General features: G+C 47.1%; 1 long non-coding RNA gene across 2 annotated transcripts in view; it reads left to right on the top strand.

Annotated features, from left to right (window-relative positions):
• Positions 1 to 2,131: 2,131 nt before the first annotated feature.
• Positions 2,132 to 15,187, top strand: part of LOC137537321 (uncharacterized) — a 106,365-nt gene continuing 93,309 nt past the window's right edge. The window contains exon 1 of one of the 2 annotated variants that reach the window (XR_011024591.1): positions 2,132 to 2,727. This is a non-coding gene — a long non-coding RNA (uncharacterized lncRNA). The remainder of the gene's footprint in view (positions 2,728 to 15,187) is intronic. The other variant, XR_011024590.1, reaches the window with a different exon arrangement.

The raw sequence follows: 15,187 nt of genomic DNA, 5'->3' as shown, positions 1-15,187 counted from the left end.
TGCCTCCTTTACATCGGGTCCGCGCAGCTCTTCTTCCGAAAGCGGGTCCGCGGCTCCGGCTGACTGCGCATACATGTGCGGGCAGGCTGGGTCGGCTATTGCGCGGCCACGCTGGAGCAGAAAGAGCTGCGAGGCTTCGCTCAGCAACCGGGGACAACACAGCAGGGAGGGAAGCCTCAAAAGGATCCTGAGGCTTCCCTCTCTTCAGGTAAGTATCTAATTCTGACATTCTGTGTGCTCTTTGTCTACAGCAGCGCCATTTTTACCTGACTCTATTCACATACAGGGACTCTAAATGTACTACTCGCATACATACATATACATTACCATTTTCTATTCATATACAGGGAATATACTACTCACATAAAGGACTACTTCACCACTATAGAAAAATGCACTCCACAGGCTTCAAACTTGCGTTTGTGATTTATTGAGCAAGACACACTCCATGTTACGAGTCTCCTGACCCTTCCTCAAGGTGAGGAAGGGTCAGGATACAGTTGAGGTAGGGTCAGGAGACAGTTGAGGTAGGGTCAGGAGACAGTTGAGGTAGGGTCAGGAGACAGTTGAGGTAGGGTCAGGAGACTCGTAACCTGTAGTGTGTCTTGCTCAATAAATCACAAACGCAAGTTTGAAGCCTTTGGGGTGCCTTTTTCTATAGTGGTGAAGTATTCGTTTGGCAGGCGTGGTGGACCTGCAGAGAAAGAGCACCGGCATACGCTACCTAATGAAGGTGAGCTTTATCTGAGCACCAAGGAGGAGATATTACTCACATAAAGGACAGTTTCCTTCCATATATAAAGCTTATATTATTTAGGCCCAGTTCACACAGGTGTCCAGCGGTGTTGCCGGCTGACGGAAGTTTGGAGACGTGCCAGCTTTTTGTTTAAAAAAAAAACAAACAAACAAAAAAAAACTGCATGCAGCGTCTGGGTTCAGTGATCGGCGGCGCGCAATTTTGGCGATCGCACAAATGATACTAAATGGTAATGAATGTGCACACCGTCTGTAAAAGAACTGCTTACATTCATCTTGGATGGAAACAGTTCTGTGTAGTAAAAAAAAAAAAATTAGGCAAAAACAAAGGGGAAATTGGCCCTTACACTACTCGGAAATCGGACACATCATCAGCATCTTGAATATGCCAAATGCGTCATCACTAGAAGCGGGATATAAGTGACTTTGAAAGTTGGTTGTGGGTGCTGGTCTAGCAACGTGTTCCTAATAAACTGGGCATCACAGTGGTGTAGTGGTTAGTGCTCTCGCCTTGCAGCACTGGGTCCCTCGTTCAAATCCCAGTCAGAGACCTATCTGTACAGAGTTTTTGTTCTGCGTGTTTCCTCCAGGCACTCCTGTTTCCTCCCACATCCCAAATATGTACGATAAGTTATTTAAAATAATTTTATTTTTATGGCCTAAATTGGCCCTAGACTATGATACATACACTACACAAATCATACATAGACCTATGACTATGGTAGGGTTTACATTGTGAGCTCCTCTGATGGACAGTTAAGCGACCAGACAATATACTCTGTACAACGCTGTGGCACATGTCTGTGCTATATAAATACTAATAAAGTGGCCAGTGAGTGTATATAAGTACTGTTCTGTATATCCCCTCCTATATAAAGCGAGCTGGTGATGTATATGAGAAGTGTAAATATATATCTTAGATACAGAAGGAGGCTGTTGCTGTGTGAGTATTGTAATTAAACACCCTCCTTAGGTCAGTGTGAGGTTTCCACTATGTTCTATGGGGAAAACTCATGCAATTCTGCTATGTGTGACCCTGGCCTCAGGGAGGAAGGCTGGTGATGTTTTAGATGACGTTAGTTCTATTCCCTGTGGTTAGATCCTGTCCCCTGTGTTTGGAGAGCAGCTAGCGCTGTGCACACTGTATGGCATCATTGAAGCTATGTGTTGTGTTTGCAGAGTGTGAGGCCCAGCAGCTCCCTGGCTTTATACAGAACGCACGTAGACGTTGCTGACACATAAATCCCCCTGCAGCCACGTCTTTTCCTTTCAGTAACGGCTAGGAGAGGTGGGGGTGGGGTGAGGCAGCCACGCTGAGTGTGGGGAGGGTGGAGCTGTCGCCTTTCTTTACCTTTTTTACTTTGAAAGGCTTTGCAGCGGCTTGTGTGTCTCTTGTTTTATGGGTCTGTCTCTGTCTGGCTGTCACGTGTTGGCAGAAATTCACAATGGAGCCAAAGTATGAAAAGTGACCTGTGGAAACCTGCCAGACGACTTCATTAATTTACTAGCCTGGAGTATGATGGCAGCTGGAAGCTGACTGGTTGCTATCAGCAACAAGTAACACTTCCTGCACAGCACCTCCCATTGATCTGGTTTATTATTGCGGCTTTGCCAGGTCCTCCTCCTCCTTGTATGTGCAGTAGTCTGCCAGTTCTGCACAGAACGAGCGAAATCACACGAAACATACGCCTGAGTGAGACTGAGTTCCTAAGCCCCAGATAGGACTAGTGCAATCCTTCTCTGTATATCACCTGGGAATCACGCCCACAAATATCTGGAGCTGTCACATTGGGTGCTTGAGCAGTAGCACATGCTCTGGGGGAAAAGGTTAAGCCCATCCGGCCCCATGCCAGTGTACAGGCACAAGCCATCTGCGCACTGCATCCAAGCTATGTCGCCGAGCCCTTGTCAATGGGTTTAGGGGTGTCCAGCAATCAAAAGGCAAGGAGGAAGGGGGAAGCTTCTACCTAGGTAAGTACCCATTTGGGTCACTTTCACTACAGGCTTCCTTCAAACTACCATGGGCTCAGTTACATGTAAAATACAGTACAGTCTTGGCCTGAGTTTTATCAGTACATAGTGCAATCACACGGCTACCGTATTTTGCAGACCATAAGACGCACTTTTTCTCTCCCAAAAATGGGAGGGGGGGTGGGGGGCAGGCTGTGGTTTACCACATAACAGCACCATAGTGCAGAGATGAGCAGTGGTAATCATCCTAGTAAAGCTCCAGGTGGATCAGTGCAGCCAAAGTATTTCTCGCTTCACTTCCGCATACGTTACAAATGCGGAAGTGGAGAGAGAAGTACGTTGGCTGCGTGCACTGACCCACCAGCTGTTTTACTAAGATGATTACTGCTGCCCCTCTCCTCTCTGTGGCGCCGTTAAGTGGTAAGCCACAGCCTGCCCATTCCCCACCAATGCTGTACGATGCACGACAAGGGCAAGAGCGGACAGGGGACAGGTAGCACAGGGGACACATGACAGATCCCACAGGGGACAGAACCGACAAGGACATAGCGAGCAGGGGACAGATGGGATAAGGGGACAGATAGCACGGGGGACAGAGCAGAGGGGACAGAGCAATCTGGGGACAGATGACAGACAGCACGGGACAGAGCAATCTGGGGACAGATGACAGACAGCACAGGGGACAGAGCAATCTGGGGACAGATGATACAGCATGGGGGACAGAGCAATCTGGGGACAGATGACAGACAGCATGGGGGACAGAGCAATCTGGGGACAGATGACATACAGCACGGGGCAGAGGAAACATAGCAATCTGGGGACAGATGACATACAGCACGGGGCAGAGGAAACATAGCAATCTGGGGACAGATGACATACAGCACGGGGCAGAGGAAACATAGCAATCTGGGGACAGATGACAGACAGTGCAGGGGGCAGAGGGGACAGAGCAATCTGGGGACAGATGACAGACAGCACAGGGGACAGATGGCATACAGCACGGGACAGAGCAATCTGGGGACAGATGACAGGACAGCACAGGGGACAGAGCAATCTGGGGACAGACAGCACAGGGGGCAGAGGGAACATAGCAATCTGGGGACAGATGACAGACAGCAGAGGGGCCAGAGCAATCTAGGGACAGATGACAGACAGCACAGGGGGCAGAGGGGACAGAGCAATCTGGGGACAGATGACAGACAGCGCAGGGGGCAGAGGGGACAGAGCAATCTGGGGACAGATGACAGACAGCACAGGGGGCAGAGGGGACAGAGCAATCTGGGGACAGATGACAGACAGCACAGGGGGCAGAGGGGACAGATGACATACCGTACAGGGGACAGAGCAATCTGGGGACAGATGACATACCGCACAGGGGACAGAGCAATCTGGGGACAGATGACATACAGCACAGGGGACAGAGCAATCTGGGGACAGATGACAGTACAGTACAGTGGACAGAGCAATCTGGGGACAGATGACAGACAGCACAGGGGGCAGAGGGGACAGAGCAATCTGGGGACAGATGACAGCACAGGGGACAGATGACATACAGCACTGGGTGCAGAGGGAACATGGCAATCTGGGGACAGACAGCACAGGGGGCAGAGGGAACATAGCAATCTGGGGACAAATGACATACAGCACAGGGGACAGAGCAATCTGGGGACAGATGACATACAGCACAGGGGACAGAGCAATCTGGGGACAGATGACATACAGCACAGAGGACAGAGCAATCTGGGGACAGATGAAAGACAGCACAGGGGGCAGAGGGGACAGAGCAATCTGGGGACAAATGACATACAGCACAGGGGACAGAGCAATCTGGGGACAGATGACATACAGCACAGGGGACAGAGCAATCTGGGGACAGATGACCTACAGCACAGAGGACAGAGCAATCTGGGGACAGATGAAAGACAGCACAGGGGGCAGAGGGGACAGAGCAATCTGGGGACAAATGACATACAGCACAGGGGACAGAGCAATCTGGGGACAGATGACATACAGCACAGAGGACAGAGCAATCTGGGGACAGTTGACAGGGACAGTACAGGGGACAGAGCAATCTGGGGACAGATGAAAGACAGCACATAGGGCAGAGGGGACAGAGCAATCTGGGGACAGATGAAAGACAGCACAGGGGACAGAGGGGACAGAGCAATCTGGGGACAGATGAAAGACAGCACAGGGGACAGAGCAATCTGGGGACATATGACAGACAGCACAGGGGGCAGAGGGGACAGAGCAATCTGGGGACAGATGACAGACAGCACAGGGGACAGAGCAATCTGGGGACAGATGACAGACAGCACAGGGGACAAAGCAATCTGGGGACAGATGACAGACAGCACAGGGGACAGAGCAATCTGGGGACAGATGACATACAGCACAGGGGACAGAGCAATCTGGGGACAGATGACACAGCACGGGACAGAGCAATCTGGGGACAGATGACATACAGCACAGGGGACAGAGCAATCTGGGGACAGATGACACAGCACGGGACAGAGCAATCTGGGGACAGATGACATACAGCACAGGGGACAGAGCAATCTGGGGACAGATGACAGACAGCACAGGGGGCAGAGCAATCTGGGGAAAGATGTCAGCACAGGGAACAGAGTGATTAGGGGACAGATGACAGACAGCAAAGGGGACAGACTGCCCAGGGGACATAAGGGACTAGATTAGGGACAAACGATAGACTATACTCGGGACGGAAGAGGACAAGAGACAAAGGGGGGCAGGGATAAGGGCATCCGGTGGCACATATGAGGACACGGATGAGCACACAAGGACACAGAGAAGGGCACAAGCGGGGGTAGAAGGGGAACATAGTAATTGGGGGTGGGGGAGAGATACACAAGGCGCCCCTGCACCATGGACGCACCAAGTTAAGTATATTTTTTTCCCCTGGTTTTTGTCTGCTAAACCTAGGTGCGTCTTATTGTCGGGAGCGTCTTATGGTCCGAAAAATACTGGTAAGTCCTGTATTGTTCCTGCATTACAGTGTATCACCAGTTATTGCCACTCATTGGGGCTTTGGTAATTCAGGCCCCGCATGTTTTATCATCCGTGCACCTAGAAATGTTATACCTGTTCAAGCACTAACCAGCCAAGGACAGTATGAAAAGTCCTTAACTGATCGTGTGTGAGATAACCTAATGAAATCTATTAAATTCATATGAAGTAAATCAAAATAGTTGTTGAAAGAAAAAGAGTATAATTTTACCCCATTTTGTGTTGAAAGTAAAAAGGTTAAATATTCATTTTTTTTTCGATTCATAAGTTGATTGTTTTAGATCAGTTCCAGTTCTTTGAGATTGATTTGGACCTGTTCATTCATAAATATTGATTACTAATTCAGCTTCATGTTCATCAGACTGTGGTAATGCTGTTTTCTCAGATGGCTCAGTGGCTCTCCTCTCCCTCGCTGAATTCTGGCTTGTGTATCTGCACAATGGACTGTAGGGGCTGTAAGTGGGAAAATGTGGAGTCTTGTGCAATGTGCATCCGCCCAGTTTTCTCCTGATCAGCCTCTAGCTAGCTGATTGGCTGCTGTGGTTTTCTTTGCTCTGCCAGTAGTATTTTTTTTTTCCAGATACATCTCTTTCTGCTTGGTTCTAAGATTTGGGGGCAGTAGAAGCTGAAGAACTGGTTTAGTGGGTAGTGTTGGGTGTCTGAGGCTGACATTGGCTATGTGTGTCAGATGTTGTCAGTGACGTTATGGGGATGTGAAACCTGAGGCGTCTGTGCTCTGTGAGGTCTATTCATGTGCAGCATGCAGGCCTAACCAATGCTTTATCATCAGTTGTGGACTCTTACACTGCCCATGTGATTCTGGGCTTCTGATTCCGCGCAATCATCAACCAAACTTTCCTTCACTTGATCTCATTGCTGCTGTGTTCTGCATACTGTTTAAACCAGGGGTAGGGAACCTATGGCTTGGGAGCCAGATGTGGCTCTTTTGATAGCTGCATCTGGCTTACAGGCAAATCAGTAGGGGTTGATTCACTAAGCTACACTGCTCAAGCAGCGCAGCTTAGTGTGGCAGTGCAAGTAAAATGTTCAAAGTAGCCTTGCTACTGCTGTAGCACGCACCACTTATTTACTCACACTCCCCCCAAAACTAACAGTTACTCCAATTGTCCCACTTTGGACCCTGTCAGGTCCACTGGCTTTGTAGGATGAGATCCCCGCACTTTGGCCCAATGCCTATCCCTGTATGTGTTTGGGATGTGGAAGGAAACCGGAGTACCCGGAGGAAACCCACACAGAAACAGGGAGAACATACAAACTCCTTGCAGATGTCGACCTGGCTGGGATTCAAACCGGGGACCCAGCGTTGCAAGGCGAGAGTGCTAACCACTATGCCATCGTGCTGCCCATGATGTAATGCAATCTTCTCCCCCAGAGCATTCTGGGATAGCATGTGATGTTCTTGTTCACTTCATAGAGGGCAAAAAAATCCACAGAGATTCACATTGTCAGCAGTAAAGGTGCCACCATCACTGATAAATTTAACAATGTAAGACAAGGTGAGGTGAGATTTTACGATGGGCAATGATAGACTATATAATTTATACATTAATATTGGGAAAAAAATAAGCAATTTTATTCTTTAGGTTATATACAGTAAAGTTCCAGGAGTGCTCGAGTGCTCCGTCCCTAAGTGTTCTGTTGAGGAAGTTGTAGAAGTTCTTTGACAGCATTGGCAATGTGTATGGAAGCCATTATACTGCAGTGCACACAACCTTAAAGGGAACCAGAGAGGAACGAAAAAAGAAAAAGCTTTTATACATACCTGGGGCTTCTTCCAGCCCCATAAGCCTGGATCGCTCCCACGCCGCCATCCTCCGCTTCCTGGATCGGCGGTACCGGGTCCCGTCACTTCCGGGGGACGCGGCCAATTGTCCGCATCACAGGGGCTCCCTTCATGTATGTAAGCGTGAGGCTGCGCAGTAAGCGTACATACATGGAGGGAGCACCGTGTGATGCGGAAAATTGGCCGCGTCTGCTGGCCGACTGGCGGCCATGACGGGACCCGGTACCGGCGGATCCAGGCAGCAGAGGATGGCGGCGTGGGAGCGATCCGTGTGTATGGGGCTGGAGGAAGCCCCAGGTATGTATAAAAGCTTTTTGGGGGGGCCTCTGGTTCCCTTTAAGGCCCCGTTCACATCTGAGCTTTTTGCTGGCAATTTCGGCAAAACACTCAAGCGCCAGCAAGTTTTAAAGCGCTAGTGCCATAATACCCTACGGGCCTGTTCTCACTTGGGCGATTTGCGCAAATCGCCAAACGCAAATTTGTATCCTGCATCATTTTCAGGAAATTTCCAGCTCGCTTTAAGTGCTATAGAAGTGCTAAATGTGATCGCGGAAAAAATCGTCAAGTGGGAATGGCGATTTTTTTTCGCGTTAATCGCCAGAGCAAAAACGCTAGCAAAATCGCTAGCATTTTGCATGTGTAAATGGACCCTTAATAAGATAAAAATGACAGCATGCTTTAGAACAAAATAGCCAGGGCACTAGCTGCACAGAGTTTGTATGTTCTCCCCATGTTTGTGTGGGTTTCCTCTGGGCACTCTGGTTTCCTCCCACATCCCAAAAACATGCAGGTAAGTTAACTGGCCTCCTCCTTAATTGGCCTTAGACTACAACACATACACTACATGATACATACATAGATATAGTACTATGGTAGGGATTAGATTGTGAGCCCCACTGAGGGACAGTTAAAGCGGACCTGTAAAGTGCTGAAAAAAATAAGTTTCACATACCTGGGGCTTCTGCCAACCCCCTGCAGTTGACCTGTGCCCTCACAGTCCTGGACTGATTCTCGGCTCCTCCGCCGCGGCTCTCATTATTTCCCGTAATGGAGGTTGACTTGTAAGTCGACCTCCATTGCGTCCTGGCCACGCGGATCCTAGTACAAGTTCCCGTACCCAGGAGTGCACTGCGCAGGCGCCGTACGAGAAAATCTTTACTGCACCTGCGCAGTACGTGTCTAGCTACAAGAACGTAAACGAGGAGGCGCGCTGACAGGGCCGCGCAGGCGCAAAGGGAAACTTACATTACAGCGAGGAGAACGCCAGCGCATACCACGAAGGCTGCATCCGAAATGACCACCAGCTCAGTGTGCAGCACCTAAATAGATTTTATGCACACTTTGCATTCAATTCAGATGCAAATCATATGCAAATCTGCTACTAATTATGCAAACAGGAAACTCAGGAGGAGGGGCTGGGAGCAGCTAACCTGACAGTTACATAGTTACAAAGTTAAGAAAAGGTGGGGGGAAAGGCTGCGCGTCCCTAAACACATGCAGCATGTGTTTAGGGACACGACGCGCAGCCTTCCCCCCCACCTTTTCTTAGCAAAGTGAAACTTATTTTTAACGCTGTTTACAGTTCCGCTTTAAGTAACATTACAATATACTCTGTACAGTGCTGCAGAAGGTGTGTGTGCTATATAAATACTAATTAATAATAATTCTTGTTGTTCGTTACCCCTGTTGTCCAGTCTGCATGTCATTTCATAATTCATGATTACATTTTGGTTCATATTTCTTTGGATGAATCTGACATGGACATATAAATGGAGTGATTAAGTGAATACTTAAGAAAAGAAGAGGGAAGCCTCTGGATCCTGCAGAAGCTTCCTGCACTTTCCAACTTTACAGAGCGTGGACCTTCCAAAGAAATCCGACAAACTTATCAGATTTAAAGCTCATGAACGCTGGCCTACTGTTCCTGCACGAGCACGGCTGCACCTGCATACAGGGCTGTGTGGAGTCGGGAAAAAAAATCAGATTCCTCAGTTTATAAATCCTCCGACTCCAGGTACCCAAAATAACTCCGACTCCACAGCCCTGCCTGCACAGTAACCCGGAGCAGCTTGTGCACAAGTGGCTCTATGCTAAGGAGGCAGTCGCAATGTGCAGGATGGTCCCAGGCAACACCGGTGGTCTGGAGGATGGCATGGGAAGCAATTGAAGGATCCAGAGGCTCTCCTTTTCTTAGGTAAGTACAGTATTTCATTTTCAACCCGAGGTTCCTCTCCGGTTCACTTATTCTGCTGTTTCCACATATAGTGAACAGGACAATTCTGTTATGCTGCATACCTGAGAAACTATCATTTTGAAGTTCTTGGCTATATAACCACTTCGCATCCAGACCTTGTTTCCCACTTATTGACCAGGGCAGTTTTGACAGTTTAGCTATGTCCCCATTTAATCAGAAATAACTTTATCCCCACTTCTGACACAGAAATGAAATGTATATTGTTTTTTTCAAGACAAACTAGGCTTTCATTGTATGCCATGTTTTCCCTCGAACACTTTTGTTTTCTATGAATCTTAATGGGAAAACAAAGAAAAAAGAAAAAACATTTATTTCTCAGTTTCACCAATTCCAGTTTAAAAATAAAAAGTGCTACTGTAGATACAAAGCACACATTTTGGCTATTCTTACTGCTTATCACAAAACTTAGATTATGTTCCTGTCACAATTTATGGTGAAGATATTGGATTCTGAAATAATGCTACAGTGTGTATTTTTCACTATGAAATGAGAAAATAAAAGTATTTTAATAGTAAAAATCAATCTCATTAGCTCAGAAAACATATATTCCCATTCACCAATTAGTGCTGCATCAGATAGTGCCAGAAATGTGCACAGGAGCAAGCCTAATCCTGCACAGCACTGCTTCTGTACAAGTCAGTAGATTCTACTGACCTGTGGCTTAGATGAAGTCACAGAGGACGTATATCTACTGACCCGTGCATTAAGTGGATAATATCCTATAGACCTGTTATTAGGAGTTTGTGTAATCAGAACTTTGAGTCGAATTTACCTAAACTGTGTATTCAGAAACCTATTCTGAACATAGGACAGATATGAATTTATGTATTCAGCTCCTACCTGAAGAGGTAACGTGAGTCACCTTAGCCTGCTGGAAACCAGGTCGGCCAAGATGCGCATTCCAGGTGGGTCAGGGGCAGTAACAGCTTGTATAAGCCCTTTGTAGCTTGTGTGGAGCTGGTATTTTTGGCATTTGGGTGAGCTCTGGTGTTTGGAATGAATTGAAATCTCTCTCTGCTTTGAGTCTCCATCTAAAAGAAAACTCTAGACTCTAGCCTGGAGTGCCTAAGGTTCAGTAATGCTGCTGTATCCAAAGATAAGCTGCCACTGGTTGTTTTACTTTACTGAAGCCTTCATTCATGGATGATTCATTATTATCGTCCCCCCGGAGATGCTGACCCTTTTCTACAGGAATTCCCAGAACTTCTGGCCATGCTAACTCTGTCTTATCCGAGATGGATCATCCTTGGTGACTTCAATGTCCGGGCTGATAACACTCAATCACAAGATGCAAATGAACTAATAAATCTCATGGGTGGACTAGGCTTCACACAAGTTGTAAAATCAGCTACCCACAGAGGAGGGCATACGCTAGACTTACTGTTCCACCTTGGAATGGACATTAGTAACATAACAGTAACCCCAGTGGTGTGTTCAGACCATCACATAATACAGTTTACTATTGAACATCACCCTATCAAGCAGCTCCCTAAGGAAACAATCAAAACCCGTCCCCTGAGTAAATTAACACCGGAGAGGATAACTGCCAACCTGGATTTTACAAATCTGCTCCACAGCCAAATGGACCCAAACACTCTAGTAACCCAGTACAACACCACGATATATGAAACACTTGACAGTATTGCCCCATGGCGCACCAAATCAGCAACCAAAAAGCAGAAAGCTAATTGGTTTGACAAAACCATCATGGATCTAAAAAAGAAAAGGCGCAGACTAGAAAGACAGTGGCGTAAATCAGGGACTGAGGAGCACAAATCTAGCCTAGTTCAACACCTCAGACAATACCAACAAGCAATAACCAAGAAAAAATCAGACTTTATCTTGCACAAAATATCTACAGCCAACAACAGAGCTGCTCAACTCTTCCACACAGTGGAATCACTCTGCAATCCTTCCTGCCTAAAAGCCCCAACCACATACTCCAGGGAAAGGTGTGAAGAATTCTCTGCCTTCTTCACAAACTACCATCCGTGCCAGCATTACACCAACTACATCAATTGACCACTGGACGTTGCATATGCCTAGTACCGTACCACCATGGCAAGTCTTTGACACTCTGAGTGTAGAAGATTTTGGAATTCTCATTCAAAGTCTCCGCCCCACTACCTGCGACCTGGATCCTGGCCCAACTGGATCCTTAATGCAGTGCCCAGAGCTGATCAGGCCAGCACTTCACAAAATCACTCAGTGCTCCTTGCAAAGTGGTCTTTTCCCAGAAGAACTAAAGAAAGCAATCATAAAACCCCTCCTGAAGAAACCATCACTAGATCCTGATTCTGTAACCAACTACAGACCGGTGGCGAACTTACCATTCCTATCAAAAGTTATCGAGAAAGCAGTCGCCAACCAGCTAGAAGCCAGGCTTACAGATAACAACATCTTTGATACTTTTCAGTCAGGATTCAGGAAAAGGCACAGCACTGAAACAGCATTAGTCCGAGTAATGAATGATCTACTTACTGCAAGGGACAAGGGTGATTGCTCAATTCTGATTCTTCTTGACTTGTCAGCAGCATTTGATACTGTGGATCATGAAATTCTTATCCAGCGACTTAAGAATTACTGTGGCCTAAGGGGTACTGTTCTTAGATGGTTTCAGACCTTCCTATCTGGCAGGACACAGCAAGTATGTCTGGGCACACACTACTCTAATCCAGTGCCACTTGCCTATGGAGTTCCACAGGGTTCTGTACTATCACCATTACTCTTTGCAGCCTATATGCTCCCACTGGGCAAAATAATCCAGAACTATGGCCTAGGATACCATTGTTATGCAGATGACACACAACTGTATCTGTCCTTCAAGCCTGGCACCCAAGACCCATCAGCATCCATAAATGCGTGTCTAGTGGATTTACAAAATTGGATGAACACCAGCTGGCTGAGGCTGAACTCTGACAAAACAGAGGTGTTGGTGGTAGGTGGTCCACACATGATGGATAAAGTTCAAAACGCTCACCACCTCAAACTAGCAATTGGGGGAGATACTGTACAGTATAAAGACTCTGTGCGAAACCTTGGGGTGATCCTGGATGGAAATCTAAAACTCAGACAGCAGGTATCAGCTGTCGTCAAGTCTTCCTTCTTCCATCTAAGAAATATAGCGAAAATCAAACACCTTATCCCAGCTGAAGACCTTCCTGCCCTGGTTCACGCATTTGTATCCTCCCGCCTAGACTACTGCAACGCCCTGTTCATCGGATCTACAGATAAGGCTCTGCGCCCCTTACAGCTAGTACAGAATGCTGCAGCCAGACTCCTAGCCAATGCCCCCCGCAGCTCACACATCATCCCAGTACTGCAAACTCTTCACTGGTTGCCAGTAAAATGGAGAATCAATTTTAAGATCTGCCTGCTGACATTCAAGGCTCTACACCACATGGGACCCAAATACATAGCGGATCTATTGGAACTTTATGCCCCTCCACGCACCCTCCGCTCTGCCAACAAGATGAAGCTGGTTATTCCCAGGACACACTTAACATTTGGTGCATGGGCCTTTTCCTACGCAGCCCCTACTCTATGGAACTCACTTCCACAATCAGTACGAGAGGCTCCTTCTCTGGACAGCTTTAAAAAAAGGCTAAAAACTCACCTCTTTTCTCGAGCCTTTGAGACTGCATAATGCAGGGTCACAGCGCTTTGAGTCCCCAGGGAGAAAAGCGCTATATAAATATTATTGTTATTGTTGTTGTTGTTATTGTTATAACAAGATTTATCTCAAGTGTGTGCTGGTGCATGACGAGTCAGTGCTGCTCAGTTTCCTATGTGGCCACCTGATACTTTTGGCTTAGTTACTGCAGTGCAGAAGCTTTCTCGCTTGCTGAACATGCTCAGCTCTGAGTAGAGTAGTAAAATGAACACTGAGTGGGTTCCTCACCAAGCTCTACTAGTCTCCACCTTCATTAGTGGGATATGTCCTACATGTTGTAGAGTAAACCCCTAGTCCTCAGGGGAGCTCACTTGGCATACACTGTAAATAGTTACAAGGTTAAAAAGTCACAAGTATGCAGCTGTTCATCCATAGAGTACCACAATATGGCTGGGAAACTGTAAAAATAAAGATAAGGGCTCCTTATGAATCATTGCCAAGATGCCTCTGCTGAAACAAGGGCGATCCTTGGGAAATGCGTTAGGCCACTGCATGCATTATTTTTTTTTCTGCTCAATAAATGTTTGTTACTTACCTATTGACACAAACAACCTGTGATTTAATAATATCCCGATCTGGCCGAGGACCCATCTGGTGAGCTTCTAAGGCTTCCATATTGGATCCCTGGACAGTGCCTCCACACAGATGGGACAATCGAGGACAGATCAACAGTGGTTTATCCACTAATATGCTTGTATGCTGAACTGTCAATATTGGCATTTGCAGCCATCTAATAAGGTGGTCCGCTCTCTGCATTGAGAGGCGGAGAGGATCTATTTTATACTTTTAAACCAGGGCTGTGGAGTTGAGTAAAGGAGTCGGATCAATTTTGGGTACCTGGAGTTAAGGGTTTCATAAACTGAGGAGTTGGAAGAAATTAGTCCACAGCCCTGGTAAGTATTTGGGTACCTGGAGACAGAGTTTGAGTTTGAGTCGGTGGTTTCATAAACTGAGAAGTCGGAGTTGGAGTCAGATGATTTTTGTACCGACTCAGAAGCTCCTTCCTTCCTAACCCCCCCCCCCCCCCCCTCATCCATGCTATTGGCCACGGCAAGCTCTTGGACAACACCTGGCCTATTGGAATGGTGAGGAGGTTAGAGTTTTTAAATCTGTCTGCTTGCCCTGATGGAGCAATTTCAGTATACTGGCAGTGTAGTAGAACTTTAGACAAACCACACAGGTTTGTTATTGTAAATCTCTTCCTTAAGTTGATAGATTTCAGGGTACTTCTGAAGGACCCCCGTCTTCATCCGCTGCTTCTCCTGTCAGCATGCTTTCAGCCAGTAACTTCACCATGTTGAATGCAAACTTCATTATCTTGATTCCAGAGACTGGGCAAAAATCTATTCTCTTAAACCTCCTCTGCTCCTCCAATGTAATCTTGCTAGCTCAGTTTACCCTTATTGGCCAAATAATTAGAGACACCCTCAAATAAAGAGTTGGTCCACCTTTAGCTCTGTGCCGATATTCTTCTTGGCATGAGCTATGGACACTCTGCAGATCTACAGTGGGAACATGTGGGAATAAATACTTTGTTACCCATGAGTCCCTGTATTGCAGATCTGCAGTTGGAGCAGGTGGGAAGCGGAGCAGTTCTTTTCAGCGCAGGAAGATTTGGGTGCAGCCGGCGCCACCATAGGCCGTAATAGGAATTACAGCTATAGCGGCGAACACTGAGTAACTTCGGCGCCGTCAGAAGACT

Source organism: Hyperolius riggenbachi, chromosome 10 (genome assembly GCF_040937935.1).
Source record: "Hyperolius riggenbachi isolate aHypRig1 chromosome 10, aHypRig1.pri, whole genome shotgun sequence".
Taxonomy (NCBI): Eukaryota; Metazoa; Chordata; class Amphibia; order Anura; family Hyperoliidae; genus Hyperolius; species Hyperolius riggenbachi.
The sequence above is the reverse complement of the archived record's forward strand: the minus strand, read 5'-3'. Positions and strand labels throughout refer to the sequence as shown.